Source organism: Diabrotica undecimpunctata, chromosome 9, assembly GCF_040954645.1.
Source record: "Diabrotica undecimpunctata isolate CICGRU chromosome 9, icDiaUnde3, whole genome shotgun sequence".
Taxonomy (NCBI): Eukaryota; Metazoa; Arthropoda; class Insecta; order Coleoptera; family Chrysomelidae; genus Diabrotica; species Diabrotica undecimpunctata.
In genome coordinates, this window is record NC_092811.1 from 14,328,260 (window position 1) to 14,344,703 (window position 16,444).

At 31.1% G+C, this 16,444-nt stretch overlaps 1 protein-coding gene across 5 annotated transcripts in view; it reads right to left on the bottom strand.

The window, feature by feature from the left end:
* Nos (Nitric oxide synthase) overlaps positions 1 to 16,444 on the bottom strand; it is a 588,325-nt gene that overhangs the window by 373,835 nt on the left and 198,046 nt on the right. The window lies entirely within an intron of this gene.

Consider the following 16,444-nt stretch of genomic DNA (forward strand, 5'->3'; position numbering starts at 1 on the left):
CCAGTGCCAAATTTAACAGTGGGAGCAGCGTTCTATTTGAGAAAGGCATGGGTTTATAACCTCGGCATCCATGACTGTATTAGTGGAAAGGCCTTCATGTACATGTGGCCAGAAAACATTGCCAAGCGAGGTAGCGATGAAATTGCCAGCATTTTATATAAACATTTTCGAACTAATAGACCCACTGCTAATAAACTTATAGTGTATACAGATAACTGCAGCGGCCAAAACAAAAATTGGCCTCTAATTTGTTTATGGCAACAACTTACTATAGAAGGCATTTTCACTTCTATTGAGCACAAATACTTGGTACTAGGGCATAGGAGATTACCATGTGACCGTGACTTCGCAGTAATTGAAAAGTATAAGCGTCATCGATTAAAACAAGTGTATACTCCAGACGATTGGTACGAAGCAGTGAGAAAATGTAAAAGAAAAAACTTCTTCTTCTTCTCGTGCCACTCCTAGCGGAGATTGGAAATCATCATGGCCACTGCGACTTTGTTAGCAGCGCGCCTAAAAAGTTCAATCGAACTACACCCGAACCATTCACGTAGATTACGAAGCCACGATATTTTTCTTCTTCCCACACTTCTTTTGCCCTTAATTTTGCCCTGCATGATATTTCTTAAAAGTTCGTACTTTTCACCTCTCACAATGTGCCCCAAGTATTCCATCTTTCTAGTTTTTATCTCATTTAGAATTTCGCATCTTTGTCTAAAGTTTGGAGTACTTGCGTGTTAGTGACGCGGTCCATCCATGATATTCTGAGAATGCGCCTATAGCACCACATCTCGAAGAAAAAACTGCTTTGAGGTAATTGTATTGAAACAATCCGACTTTTTTTCTTTTAAAGAACTCCAAAGCGAAATTACGAAAAAAAGCCATACAGATGACAAGGAAAAAATTAACTTTTCCAAAATATCAAGCCTCAAGTTTTCATCTGAACAACCTAACATAATGTATATAAAACATCTTATAAATGAAGACTTTAAGGCAGTTAATATTGGAAAGAAAGGTATGAGGAAGTCAATTTTACTTTCCAGGGATTTGAAATCAAAATACAGTGAACCTATTCCACTAAATAGAAAAAAAATTGAAAATATTTCCCAGCTGTTACAGTTTATTCCACCAGCTTTCCTAAAATTTTATGAAGAAATTGGTGCCTGCCAACAGATTCTACCAGGTACTGATAATGAATCACTGGAATATATTGAACATTTCGACGACTTTTCGGATATTGAAAATATTAACAACTGAATATATTATTTCATTGTTGCATTTTATGTTCATTTTTTAGAATATATTTTTTTGTTCAAAAGGGGATAAGCCTCATATTTTTTCAAAAAATGTTTAAAAACCCAAAAACCGTTCAATAAAAATTTTTGTTACTTATATTGTGTATTTAATAACATATTTCCAAACGATTGTGGACCTTACTTCCGAGAACAATGTAAAATTTGGATTTCAGGATTTGAAAATAAGTTTAAAATGACGTTTTCTCCAAAATAATCTTTTGTGGCATGTCCCCTTCTGGTCCCAAGGTCTTCAATTGTAGTTTTGGAAACTGCTGCGCGAAATATTTCTGCGAATGAGCGGTCGAACCATTTCCTCGGGTCTTTCAGCCACGAGTTCTGGCGTCTTCCTACTGATTTTTTGCCCTGTACTTTTCCTTCTAGTAATTCTTTTTGTTTACACATGCGACGAAGTACCTCAACATTAGTAACTCTTTGTACCTACTCATGGAATTTTCAACATTCGTCTGTATATATATATATATATATATATGTATATATATATATATATATATATATATATATATATATGTATATATATATATATATATATATATATATATATATATACATATATATATATATATATATATATATACATATATATATATATATATATATATATATATATATGTATATATATATATATATATATGTATATATATATATATATATATATATATATATATATATATATATATTTATATATATATATATATATACATTATACCCACCAATATATACCAATATTAGATTGATTTATGATGCGGAAACTTTAGCACTTACTAAAATAATCCATGGAAGTGGACGGTAAAAGATAGTGCTCCAAATGTCATTATTTCACAATGTTTTTAAGACGTCGTATGCCACGAAATTTATAATTGACTCTATCGCTTCTTCGATTATTATATCAAAAATCTGGAAACTTGATATAGAATAAAATTTTCTGTTAAAACTCGATATAGAAAGAAATTCTCTGCTATAATATATCTTATAATAGCTTTCTAATACTAGGTCATTTAGTAGTTGATGAATATTTTTAAATTTAACTGTGATATTGTTTCTCGCGACATATCCCTTTATTTGAGTCAGATTAGTTTCAAGGAGTTAAGTTCGCAATGAGAAGATGGTAAAAGCACACCGTAACTCCACGTTTTTTTGCTACTTTATCTACAACGTACTAATTTTAATAAATATAATTTACAAAGCTCTAAAAGCTCCTTTTTAATTCTTTGTCTTAATGCATTTCTTCGCTTATTAAGCAATTAAAGAGCTCTTTTTTCTTTAACTCTTATCCGGGCAACACATTTTACTTACGTAACCGGGCAAGTTGGATTCGTTGGATCCACCACGGTTCTTAAATGTATTATTCATATTTACCCATATATTTCTAATATTCTTTTTTGATTTTTTATTAAAGTTAAATTTAGATTGTCTAGATTAAAGATAAGGTGCTACTATAGTATGAAGTCTACCTCGAGGGTGTGATCTACCTGTAAATTGTAAATCTACTACGCCATTTTATTTGAAAATATGGGTGGACGTTTACACATACCCTGAAAAAGATTATGGTGTTGTTGCCTTTCATTATTGTGTAAGAACCCTTCTGAGAAAAGATTATGGTAAGCTTAGCAGCTAAGTCAGAAGAATATTATTATCTTACTTTTACAAATTAATACTTTGTCATATCAATTTACTATTTTAGATGGGACTAAGTCACAAGATTAGCTTATTTCCAACTAGAATAGCAAATTAATATGACAAATTAAATTATTATTAAATATTAGGTTAAAAAAAACAATAAAGACAAAATAATCATAGATTAGTCATGTATTTTTCTTTATTGCAATACTTTTACTGCAAAACTCTTTTAATTATACAGTGATCGTTACACACATTTTTACTGCATATTTCACAAACTTGTTTTTGTTTCCTGTCCTTTTTTGTTGGGCACATGTGACATCTTTTCCTTGTTTACACTGGAGGTTTTTCTAGATTTTGCTTTTTATTGTGTGGTTCAACTTCCTGTAAGTATTTTTTAATACACTGTTCTGTTTCCCATTGTAGTCCCCTTGATTTTCTTCTTAAAATTTAAGGTAACACTGGTTATTCTGCTGTCGTTGAAAGAAACAATCTTCGCTTTTCATTTTTGTTCTCGTTCCATTTTGGATGTAAATTTGTAAAAGGAATAAATGAGGCTACCCCAGCCACGTCTGAAATATTCATAAAAAATACAAAAGGCCAACCGTTAGTTCGTCTTTTGCACATATATTTATGAACCATTTGGTCTAGCGTATCGAGACTACTATAATAGAGTATCATATCTGGTTTTTTTGTCAACATCATGCACAGTAAGTATTGTGACGCATGATAGATAGGGTTAGAACACTTTTATGTTTTTTTTTTCGGAACTTAAGAAACAAGAGATGCTTTTGGAGTAAATCCGAAAATTGAAGATTTCTCTAAATGGTTCTGGTTTGGTAGAAATTCCCGAGGAACAAATCTCTTTTTTTTACTGTGCTCACAAGAGTTAGTAAATTTGCCAGTAGTTCGTGTGCAAGAGCAAGATCAGTGAAATAGTTATCGCAAGTCACATTCCTCTTGAAATTATAACAAGGCTCAACGAGCTGCTTTACAACTTAAGATGCAAGACCTTTGGCTAATGTATTTCCGTTTTTTCCTGTATATGGTATTCCACCTAAAGGGTAAAATGTTTTCGAGTCACAGGTCCATCATATTTTCATGCCATACTTATCTGGCTTTGAAGACATATACTGCTTGAAAGGACACCTAGCTCGATACTGAACATGTTTTTTTCTAGTAAGTAGTATTTCTGAAAGTTTTGGTTGACTTGATTCCACACATCGTGTATTACTGCTAATTTATCGTTTCTTCTTAGCAAATCTTAGTATATTTTTGAATCGTTTTAACCCCATGGTAGTTTTAAATATAATAGGTTCATGAAACTTACTCCAAAGTATATCTGCATTATGGATGTTGGCTCAGGTGCCCTACAGTTAGTAGTATTTCAATAAGCATATAGCTCTGTAGAGTGGCAATATTTTCAGTTCTCTATTCCCAGGACTTTTTCGGCTTCTTTATTTGCACACTTTACTATTTTGTTCACAATTTTTTCGTCTACAAGAAAACAAAAGGAATCAACAGGATCATCTACACTTTGACCAGGGGCTAACATTACTTTGTGCACTTTGCTTTTTATTATGTTGTAGGATCGCATACGTCCTGTCAGTTGTGGTTGACTCTTCCAGTTAATTCCATCCTTAGTGTCAAAAATTACACACTCTGAAATCTGGGACTTTGTAGCTACATGTTCTTCTTCATTATCACTCTATACCACTTGCTTATCATTGTCTTTACTTGCTTTACAAAGATGATCTTCAATTTCAGAGTCACCCTCAATGCCACTTACTTTAGAAGATTCTTCTTCATCGGAATCTCATAAATTATTGAGAATATCTTGAAATTCTGCAGCTAATAATGGTTTTCGGAAAATTTTATTCGCACTATGTACTTGTACTCTACACTGTAATTTTTAAAATTTATTTAGAATAGATATAATACCTATTGTAAGCATTCTTTGATGTTCACATCAAAGAGATGTTTACATTGTTTGCTACACGTTTAGACTTTATTATTGTATTCCCGGAATCATAAAAGTCGTATAGATAATCCACAAAAACATTACCTGTTTGCCTGATTATCTTCTGTAACAAAGATTTAGACTTTAGGTATAAAAATACCAATAAGGGTCTGACGGGCCGGTGTTAGTATTCTTTTGACGCAATAATTTTAAAAATGATAATGAATATTTTAAATAGCTCATGCCTATGTTGAAGGAAACATACTTCAGAACAAATTCAGTATTGCATAAAATTCAATAAAATTTTTTTTATTAGTTTATGATAAGGATAAGGGTTAATCTTGAATTGTAACTAGCACTAGCATTGTCTTTAACTTCATCATAATTGATCGGAAGGAATGTGGCTATGTCATAAAATCCATACTATTAATATAGTTCAATAAACAAAAAATAAAATGTAATTCGTTTCAGAACGAATCTTTTAAAAATTTGAAATTTTGGTATGAAAATACGGATTTTTGTCAAAAGTATCAGTTTATAAGAAAATAAAAAATAGTAATTTTCGGTGATCTTTCTATAAAATCAATGTTTCAACAATGACGCCGTTATTTTAAACTGATACTTTTGACAAAAATCCATATTTTCATACCAAAACTTTATTTTGCATACTTTATTTATTATTTGCTTTATTATTATACTAAAACATTTTTCAAAGATTTGTCCTGAAAGGAATTAGTTTACTTTTAACATGTATTACAATTTTATTTGACTGGCCTAGTAATTTCCAAGCGGAATATAGATCGACTTTATTTTAATTGTATATAATACAAAAGTACTGGTTAAATCTTTGTTATAACTGTAAACAATGTCAACCCTTTTCTTGATAAAGTAGTGTATTTTGTATCAAAATCGATACTTACATCTGCCTCAACCCTTCAATATTAAGTCATACAGAAATTGCTTCAATACAAGCGGGGAAATATTCGAAATTTTTGGCAAACAAAATTGTTAAGGATAATCTGCGTAGATTGTGTGTACAGAATGAACGAAGTCGAAGAATGCATAACAAAGATAAGGAAGTCTTTCAAAGGGGAACCCAACTATGGGAAATTGAAGGGATAATGAACCGTGCCGACACTGAAATTGAAATGTACGTTATATTACGCGTTATGTATTAGAAGAGGCTGAGAGTAAATAAAGATAATCAGCACAATAGCACACGTCTGCAAACAAGAGTAATCTTCGCGTGGAAGAAAAGTTTTGGGGAACAATTGCAATAAGCTGAGCTTGATACACTGTGAATATTCTACGGTTTTAATAAGAGACTTTTTAATGCTTATAATACAAATGTTTTGCTCATCTCAGTTATTTAAGTAGACTAGAAAATTTTAGTTATTTTTGAGAAAATTATGTCCAGATAATAAATTTTCAAAAATTAATGTAATGGAAAGGAAAAACTCTAATCATCCACTTTCAGTGCCATTTAGTTTATACGAATTAGAAATAAGTCTTAAGAACAAGAAAAACACTTCTCCGGGAATAGATAATACACATTATATTATGTTGGCAAATTTACATCAAAAAGGAAAAGAAACACTATTAAAAATTTTTAATCAAATATGGCAATCAGAAGATATTCCAGATAGTTGGAGAGAGTACCGGGTGATTCCCATTCTTAAACCAAATCGAAATTTTGATTCGGCAGAATCTTATAGAGGTATTTCATTAAGCTCCTGCATAATAAAAACACTGGAAAGAATAATAAAACTTAGACTCGAAAGATGGTTAGAAAAAAATAATAAAATATCACAAACGCAATTTGGATTTCGAAAAAATCATTCTACTGTGGAAGCAGTGAGCCACTTGGTAACAGACATAAATTTAGCGTTTACGTCAAATTCTTCAGTAACAGCTCTTTTATTAGATATTGAATCAGCATACGACAACGTTAATTTAAGTATACTATATAACAAAATGACACAAATACTTCTTCCCGAATGTTTCTGTCAAAAAATAATAAAACTATATGACTGTAGAAAAAATTATATATCGGTAAATGGTAACACGATTGGTCCAAGGTTAGCGATGGATGGTTTACCTTAAGGAGGAATATTAAGCCCGTTGTTATATTTAATTTATACTGCTAATCTAGTAAAAAATTTAAACTCCATAAGAATTTTACAATTTGCCGATGATATAGTCATTTATCAAGAACATAATAAAATAGAAAATGCAGTCAAATCCATTGAAGAAGGAGTCAAACATATTAAAACATGGAGTAAATTACATGAACTAAATATATCTGATTCCAAAACTAAATTATGAAAGAGATGAAATTACAAGAAAACGAAAAGAGATACCCAACTACATCTTAATAAACAATGTCTCCTATCCAGTGCAAAGTTATGTTAAATATTTGGGTATTACTCTTGATAGACAGCTTCTCTGGAAGGAACATATAAATAGACAACATAGTTAAAAAAACAGAAAAGGGAATAAATCTTCTTCGATTCGTGTCACACTTACGGTGGGGAGCAGATCCAAAGATTTCTTTGTTATTATTTAAAAATAATATAAGAGCTATTATCGACTATGGATCAATTTTATACAGTGTCATTTAAACAAAATAGACAAAATCGTTAATAAATGCCTTAGATTGTGTATAGGAGCCCTAAGAAGTACACCCATTATTAACCTACAATTCGAATGCTGTGAAATGCCAATGGATATAAGACGAAAAAAACTTGGCATCAGACTTTTAGTTAGATTGTACGAGAAAAAGTCAAGCTTAATATCCAAAATACACCAACTGTTATTAGCAGACTTAACAGAAAAATATTGGATAAAAAATAAAAAAGAAAACTCTAAATATAGTAGATTTCTATTCAAAAATGACAATATATGATAAACAACTATACAGATATGACTTAAACCCAAATTACAATATTGACTTTATACTCTGAAAGTTCAGGTATACTTCTTAAGGGACTACAGCAATTTACCTTTATCTTTAAAAAAATTAATGTTTATATCTGATAGTTCACAATTGTTCAAAGGTTATTATATGCTATATACAGATGCATCCAAAAGTATCGAAGGTATGGGATGTGCATACTGGGATAAAAATAATAAAAACAGTAAAATTTTTAAACTCAATTCCATCATGAGCATATACACAGCTGAATTAATAGCGATAGTGGAAGCACTAAAATATTTATCTAATATAAATCATTCAAAGTTTATAATTTATAGTGACAGCAAAAGTTCTTTAAGTAAAATTGGTGCCAAAAATCCTAAATCAAAAGTAAATTACATTGAATTGTATATAATAAATAAAAGTAAAGAACTTCAGCAACAAGCCGAAACTGTTAAGTTTGCATGGATTAAAATGGATATGCCACTGTGGAATAACTGAAAATGAAATAGTAGATGAATTGGCAAAAAACGCGGTTACACAAGGAGTATTAACTCATTATCTTTGTACGTCTAGAGATATAGAATCAGACATATACAAAGAGCTTAAGAAAGAATGGAAAGAAAGGTATATTAATGAGAATATAAATACAGGAAACCATTACAAAGCAATCAGAAACTATATTACGAATAAATCTTGGTTTTCTAAAATGGAGTCGACAAAGGATATGACAAGAACTATATGCAAAATGAGATTTAACCACTGTCTTACACCATCATATATGTTTAAAATGAACCTAGCTAATAGTCCACAATGTACTTGTGGTCAGATAGGTAACCTACAACATAAAATTTTGGACTGTTCTCTTATATCTAATAAGATTAATAATTTTTTAAATTCGCTGTATTCTTTTACCGATGTCCACCATCCCATTAAATTTAAATTATTTATTAACATTAGAAAACAATGAGTTTTTATATAGATTATTGTATAAACATGTTTTAGATATTAAACTCAAATTGCAATTGTAAATATAGAGTAAGTATTTCTTTGTAATTTGTTAGAATAAAAAAAATAAAAAAAAAATAAAAAAAGAAAATTAAAAAATAAATAAAAAAATAAAATAAAAAATATAAGAAATAAATAATACTTAATTAAAAAAAAATAAAAAAAAATAAATAAAAATAAAAAAAATAGAAAAAATGAGGAACTTGGACAGTCCACAGTAAAGTAGCTATTGAATTAAGTAGATAGCTGCAAAAGAGTTTGCTGTGGAACTCTGAGGACCTCATCACCTATGTTATATATAAATAACTAAAAAGCACCTGATAGAAAAAAAAAACTAAAAACAAATTACCAAAAAAAAGACTATGTATTAGAGATCAATACTACTTAGTAATATATTTAGGATAAGATTGTATAAGAAACAATGACTAATGAAAAAATGAGTAAAAATTGTAAGATTGGCGAATGGATTTAGTGTCCGCAGTCATATAAACCCAAACAAACAACAACAATAAGTAGACTAGTGAAATACTGTTTATGTATTCGACAATTTCAAATATTGCAAACGACATAAAGGTCTGGTTCTATTAAATTCAATCCAAAAAATTGATTTTTTTACTTAAATAAAAGGCAGATATTGGGCACAGATTTTTACTAAATCTTGCCCAAGTACTTTTGCCCTCAGAGCATCTTCAGATGTTCTGCAGAAGAAACGATTTTTCAAGTGAAGGAAGATTAATTATGAAAAAAGCTTTGAGAAAACATGCTGCCAGGTCCGTCAAAGAATTGAACAAAAAATTCCAAGAAATATGGGATTCGTTTACATTAGAATTTTGACAAAACTTTGTAAAAACTATGCCTCGAAGAATTGTGGATGTCATTAAAAATAAAGGGGATGTAACTTAGTGGTAAACTTTAACATTTTTTTTGTTCATATTACATATTTTATCCGTTTTTTTAAATTTATTATTATTATTTAATCATAAAATGTTTTCTATAATTAGGAAGCTCAAAAATGTTGTTCAATGCATTAAAACTTTTAAAATTTACGCTGCGCTTTTATTTTTGTTCTCTTAAATTTAATTTTATTATCAATCTAACGATGGGCCAATTGATATAGGAAGAAGCTCGTATTTATTGAATAATGTGAAGATTTACTGATAATTAAAGATTGATCTACTGACTGGATTATAAACGATTTATTTTAGACGATATTTAAAACATATTATATGACATATTCACCTTTTTCGACTATAAGCTAGATCCCTACTTTGTTTCTTGTTTTACAATATAAATTTTTTACTGTAGCTAGTAAATTTTATATGAAAAACGTATCGTTAATTCTGGAATCCAACATCCTATAAATCTCAAGACTGGATCTAATGCAACATTATCTGCATTGCTAATTCGTTAATAAAAGAAATATAATTCATTATTGTGGAAGTGCACTTTCAGATCACTTTCAGTCTTTTATGCTTTTACTCCATTAAGTGAGCTGCTAAATCAAACAAGAGAGTCCTTCTCCATTTCCTTTATCTATTTCATTTTAAGAAATTGAAATATAAGAGCACGGATCCTATTTCTTTATTCCGCATTGGATAACTTCAATAATTTTCAATTCAATTTTGACAATGGATATTGTGGACAATAGCTGATGCGGAACAACTGCTATTACAAGATCGGTAGGGGTTTTTTTTGGCAATTTCTAATTAAAATTTTATCCGCAAAAAAAAAACGATGCTAAATAATAATTAACAACGAAAGAACCTTATAGAGAGTGTCAGAAATAAGCAAATGAAACAGTATTTATGTATGAGGATGGATAAGAAGATATGCTACCTGGAAGAAAAAGTATCTATATACACACACGCAACAAAACAAAAAGAAGCAAAAAATGTACTAATTCTATAAATATACTAATTTCCAAGTTTTCACGAATTTTATTCGGCTATTGTTTAATTGTTGATTATTGTTAATTGTGTTTATTATGGAGCGTCAATCATGTAATTTAACCGGAGATGAATGTTCCCAAGCAGTGATACTGTCGGAAGAAGGTTGGAGTTACCGAAGAATTGGTCGTCGGTTTAATGTGTCCCACACATCCTTCTCACGGGTGTTAAAAAGATTCCTCGAAACAGGGGATCATACTCGCAGACCAGAGCAAGGACGAAACCGGGTAACTACCCCTATTCAAGATCGATTTTTAAGAATTTCTGCTCTTCGACAACGTTTTGTAACACATCGAAGTCTACAAATTCAGCTTCGAGACGTGCATGCTAAACGAATAAGTACTAAAACTGTTCGCCAGCGACTTAGGGAATACAACTTAACACCTAGGATTGCCGCCCGAGGTCCTCTATTAACTGCAGAGCATCGAAGGGGGAGACTACATTTTGCCAGAGAACACGTTAATTGGTTAGAGGCTGACTGGGAACGAGTGCTATTTACTGATGAATCCCGACTTTCTTTCTACAATAACGACAGACGTGTTCGTGTGTTGCGACGACCCAAGGAACGATATGCTCAGTGTAACTTCTCATACACCACAGTTTTTGGTGGAGGATCCGTTATGGTGTGGGGTGGTATTTCTTTGACCGCACGTACGCACCTAGTGGACATACAAAATGGAACTGTTACAGCTAAAAGGTACATATTGGAGATCCTGGAGCAACATGTAGTACCATTCGCTCCTTATATTGGTGAAAATTTCTTACTAATGCAAGATAATGCCAGACCTCACGCTGCACAGATCGTCAGAAATTATCTAGAAGAGGTAGAAATTAACACTATGGAATGGCCAGCCCATAGTCCGGACTTAAATCTGATTGAAAATCTCTGGGATATCCTTGGTAGGCTATTAAGTGCGAAACCAATCCAACCAAACAACTTACAGGAAGTGGGAGAGAGGCTCATCCAGATTTGGAGAGAACTAGACCAAAATGAAATACGGCAATTAATTTTAAGTATGGGCCAACGATGTAAGGCTGTTATACGTAGTAGAGATTAAAACACTCGTTATTAAGACTTTTTTCATATTTTAGTTTACTTTTCTTATTATTATTTTTTTAGAAATTTTCGTTTTTTTTTCTCCTGTACTTCAACATTTTCTGATGATTAGACAAATGGTTATAATTACTGATAAAATGTAGAATAAATCTGGTAAAGTTTTATTTTTTATTCTTTGCCTGTTTACAAATAAAATTGATTTATTGAAGTGGTGCGTTAATTTCTTGGAGAAGTATATATATATATATATATATATATATATATATATATATATATATATATATATATATATATATATATATATATATCAGGACTATCTGATCATGGAGCAGTAAATACCAAGTCTAACATTTTTACCAAACAATCTTTGAAAACCCAACTTTTAGGTAGGATTTTTTTCACTCAAAACTTTCGTAAATTCCAAAATTTGGAGTGATTTTTTAGATATACTTGTCTTTCTCGAATTTATTCTTTATAAAACCAGTTCATAAATCTGAACTGATACAATCAATCAGTAGTATCAAAAGCAAATCTTCCTGTAGTACTAATAAACTATCCATAAAAGTTTTTTTAAATCTTTCAAAAAACGTGTTGGAAGTCCTGGTCTTACTAATTAACGATTCTTTTGAGGTATATTACCAGAGTGCCTAAAGAGAATTATTATTATTGCTCTTCATAAGGGTGGTGAAAAATCTAATGTCTGCAACTATAGACCTATTGCCTTACTCCATAAAATTGTGCAATCTCCAAATGACAATAAATCATACTTCTATTCTATTCTATTCTCCTCTCAAGATGTTTTATTGATGATGGTCCGACTGAATCGAAAACGGTTTGAAGATATTTGTAATACTTTTGGATAAATTTTAAATATTTTAATAATGATATACACCATCATACATCACAAATCTTTACTTCTTTGTAATTTATTATATATTTTTTATCTGCTTTTTGATGATTTTTTAAGATGTACAGAAATCTTAAGGCATCTTAGCACTATATCCCTTTAATATTTTATTACTGAATAAACACGAGACAACGGCTCCATCAAACAGAAGCCGATATGCTGAAACGCGATGAATAATTAACTATGAGAACACAACAGCTTATATTTTATATTTGCCTATCAAATCCTTGAAATGGAGTGTAAATAAAGCCATTCAGAATGAGAAAACAGGAATTATTTGACAATAAAATTGGGTTAAAGCAAATACAAAGCTACACCAAGCTACTAATCCGAAATAATTTAAAATTAATTATATAAAGTAAACATCTCATTAAAATTATCCTCGAAATGAAAATATTGATAACATTAACACGTTTTAAGAATACACGGGAAGTTAAAAACATCTTTTTTATTTATTGTGTACATAAAATTTTAACCTACATTCAAGGTCAGAGAAATTGGTTTTTGGTAAATCGATGATATTGTATACTTTGGTTGTTGAAATATAAACTAATATGTGCTATTCAAAATATATAGTTTAAAGTCATAAAGATACTAAGCTTTTATTAAATATATACAGGGTCTTAGTAAATAAGTACGAAAAACTTATGGAGTAATTCTGCATGAAAAATAATATTATAGATGCATAATGCATAGAGTGCATCCAAAAGTGCATGCACTTTTTGGGGCTATTTCGAATGAAAACATGTCAAAAGCAGTAGAGGAAAGGCATCTGCCATACAATCTATATAACGCAGTAACAATTATTCTACTGGTGTAGCTCAAGGCAAAATAATGCATGTTTTCATCTTTATCTTAAAACGGTCGAGTAGACTTTTTTAAACCACTGTATTCTCCATAAACAATATAAATCTTAGGATCGGCTTGGGTGCCTTCAGATCTAGCCCAGCTCTAAACATGAACTGTGAAGCTAACGAACCGCCATTCCGGTTAAGAAGACAACATCTTCTTTTGTCATATGCAGGCAGCCTATCAGCCAATCCACAAAATCCAATCTACCAACTACTTTTTCAACCAAATAATCTGATTGATCATTCTCAGACCACTAGAGCTGCCCAACATCTCTCTTGTATACTAAATTCTATTCTCGACGGTTTTGATCTTGCTAAGATCGAAACTAAAAGCAAAAGCTGATATTGAAAGCTAAAGTTCTTTATACAGATGCCTCTAAAAATTATGTAGGGGTGGGAAGTGCTGTTGTTTATTCTTTCGGTACTACAAAACTAATCAGACTTCCTGTCGTTTGTAGTGTATACACTGGAGAACTATGTGGGATCGTCGAGGCTTTTTGTTTGTTGGAACCGACTGACCGCAATGTAGGGATTTACACAGACTCCTTATCATCAATACAAGTAATTAAAAACATATTCTCAAATCATCCTCTGGTAAATTTAATACATGACGTATATAATAAACTTACGGACCATGGAGTAGTTGTCACTCTTTTATGGCTACCTTCATATAGGACTTGCAGGAAATGAGGCTGCAGATGTAGCCGCAAAAGTAGCTTTTGCTTTGGATATACCGAAATCAAATATTCAGCTGCATAATGATATTAAAATGTTTAAAAAGCGCCTATATGACAAATGGCAAGCCAATTGGAACACAACTCTGAGTCACTTACACGATATACAACCAGTTATACCTTTCTTAGGCCACCTTACCACCGAATAGATGGACCGATGATATAAAACGTGTAATTTACATTCATTTTACATATTCCCAATTGTCAATAGAAGCACGTGAAAGCCAAACAGGGTCATACTGATGTGTATCATATGATTTTTAAAAATATTTACTTTTGAAACTATTAGTGTAAGAATTTCTTGAAATTTAATCATTAAATCACAATTAAACTAAACTCTAAAAAAATAACACGACTAGTAAATAACTTAACAGTAACTATAACATAAATATAATACAATATATTAACTTAAAAATCAACACGATACAATTTGAATTTAAATATGCTGGCAAGTTTGGATCTGTAACATGAGAATCTGTCTGGCTTAAGGCAATAAATTATATTTAATAGTCTCTTGACGAATGAGACGGCGAATATCAACACGTACTTATGTTGACAGATGCGAATTTGCTAAACGAATGAACTTTAGCGGAAAACTGGTTACAAGCGGCCCAGTGTAGAGAACACTGGAAAGAAGTAAGGGAGGCCTATGTCCAACAGTGGACGCGATTGGCTGATTGATGATGATACCTTCCTTAGAGCTACCATCTACGCCCACAAGACAGACGGTTTTTCTAAGAAGATTGTGAAGAAGCCATGTGTAGTTTGCCAGTCACATCGTCTTAATCTGCGACGAAATTGTTGATCTTGAACATTAGAGAAGTTAGAGAAATATATAAACTACAACATTGCAGATAACTTAAAGTTGAATCATACACACTGATAACGTTACATTTTCCCTGGAACCCAAATCTTTGTTTGCCAAAACATTTGAACAGTTTAAAAATATATCTACCAGTCTAATTATTGAAAAATGTATTTCATGTAAAATAAGATCTCTTGTATCCTGGATCGGGCGTCCACAAAGAGGTAGTCAACGCCGTCTGCCCTTATTTTCACATAATCTGTGGAATTGTTATGATAGGGACCAAAAAAGTTTACCAAAAATAAACAATTCCATAGAAGGATGGCATCGAGGGTTTGAACAACAGATTTCCACAGATCATCCAAATATTTGGAGATTTATTAAAGGCATTCAGCTAAAGTAGAGCTTACATAAACTTCAAATTCAACAGTATATAGGAGGCTTGAAAGGTCCTTTTACACGTAAAAAATACAGAGATTGTGCAGAGCGGATTGCAAGTCTGGTAAACAATTACGACCCTGCGAACACTTACGAAATCTTGCGGGGAATAGCACATAATTTATCGTATTAGTATATAAAAATACATATAAAGATCATGTGCAAAATAAGTTTAAAAAGATTAATAAAAAATAAAATAAACTGTAAAAAAATTCAAAAAAATTAAAAATCCAAAAAATTATTCCAAGTTCTAAATATGCCAGCGGTACGCTGTCAATCCTAAGCCTGAGCAAAGTGTAAAAAGAAAACATGGAAAACAAATTATATTATAATGATAAATTAACTAACGAGATAGCTAGGTCGAACACAATCTAAGCAGTAATAACTATTTAAATAGCACGTAAATGACCGTATTAGTATAGAGGAAATACATATAAAGCAATAACTATTTAAATATTTTTTTCAGTTAATTCTCTTTTCGGGCAATTATTTATCTGCCAATTGCCTATTCGGGCAATTGTCCATTCGGAGAATTGTTTTCGGGGAATTGTTTTTCGGTAAACTATTTTCAGGCAATTGTCCCAGACCCCGTGTATCTGAACCTGTAATCTTTGATCAGTCAGAAGAAGAAGATTTTCTCCTTTTGTCGGTATTCCAAACAAAAATATTTTTTTCTAAAGGGTCAACGTCCAATTTTACTGGCCTATAAGAACCATTAAAACATGAGTCACTCGCTACAATTGTGGTACGTTACTATAGTTTTAAGTTGGTAGAATACAGTTGTGTGTAGGATTTTTTTGTTTAGTTAAAATACAGTTAGCTGTGAAAACAATAAAGTTTTGCCAATACTGCTAAGCATTTTATGTAATTTATAAACAAATACTTCCG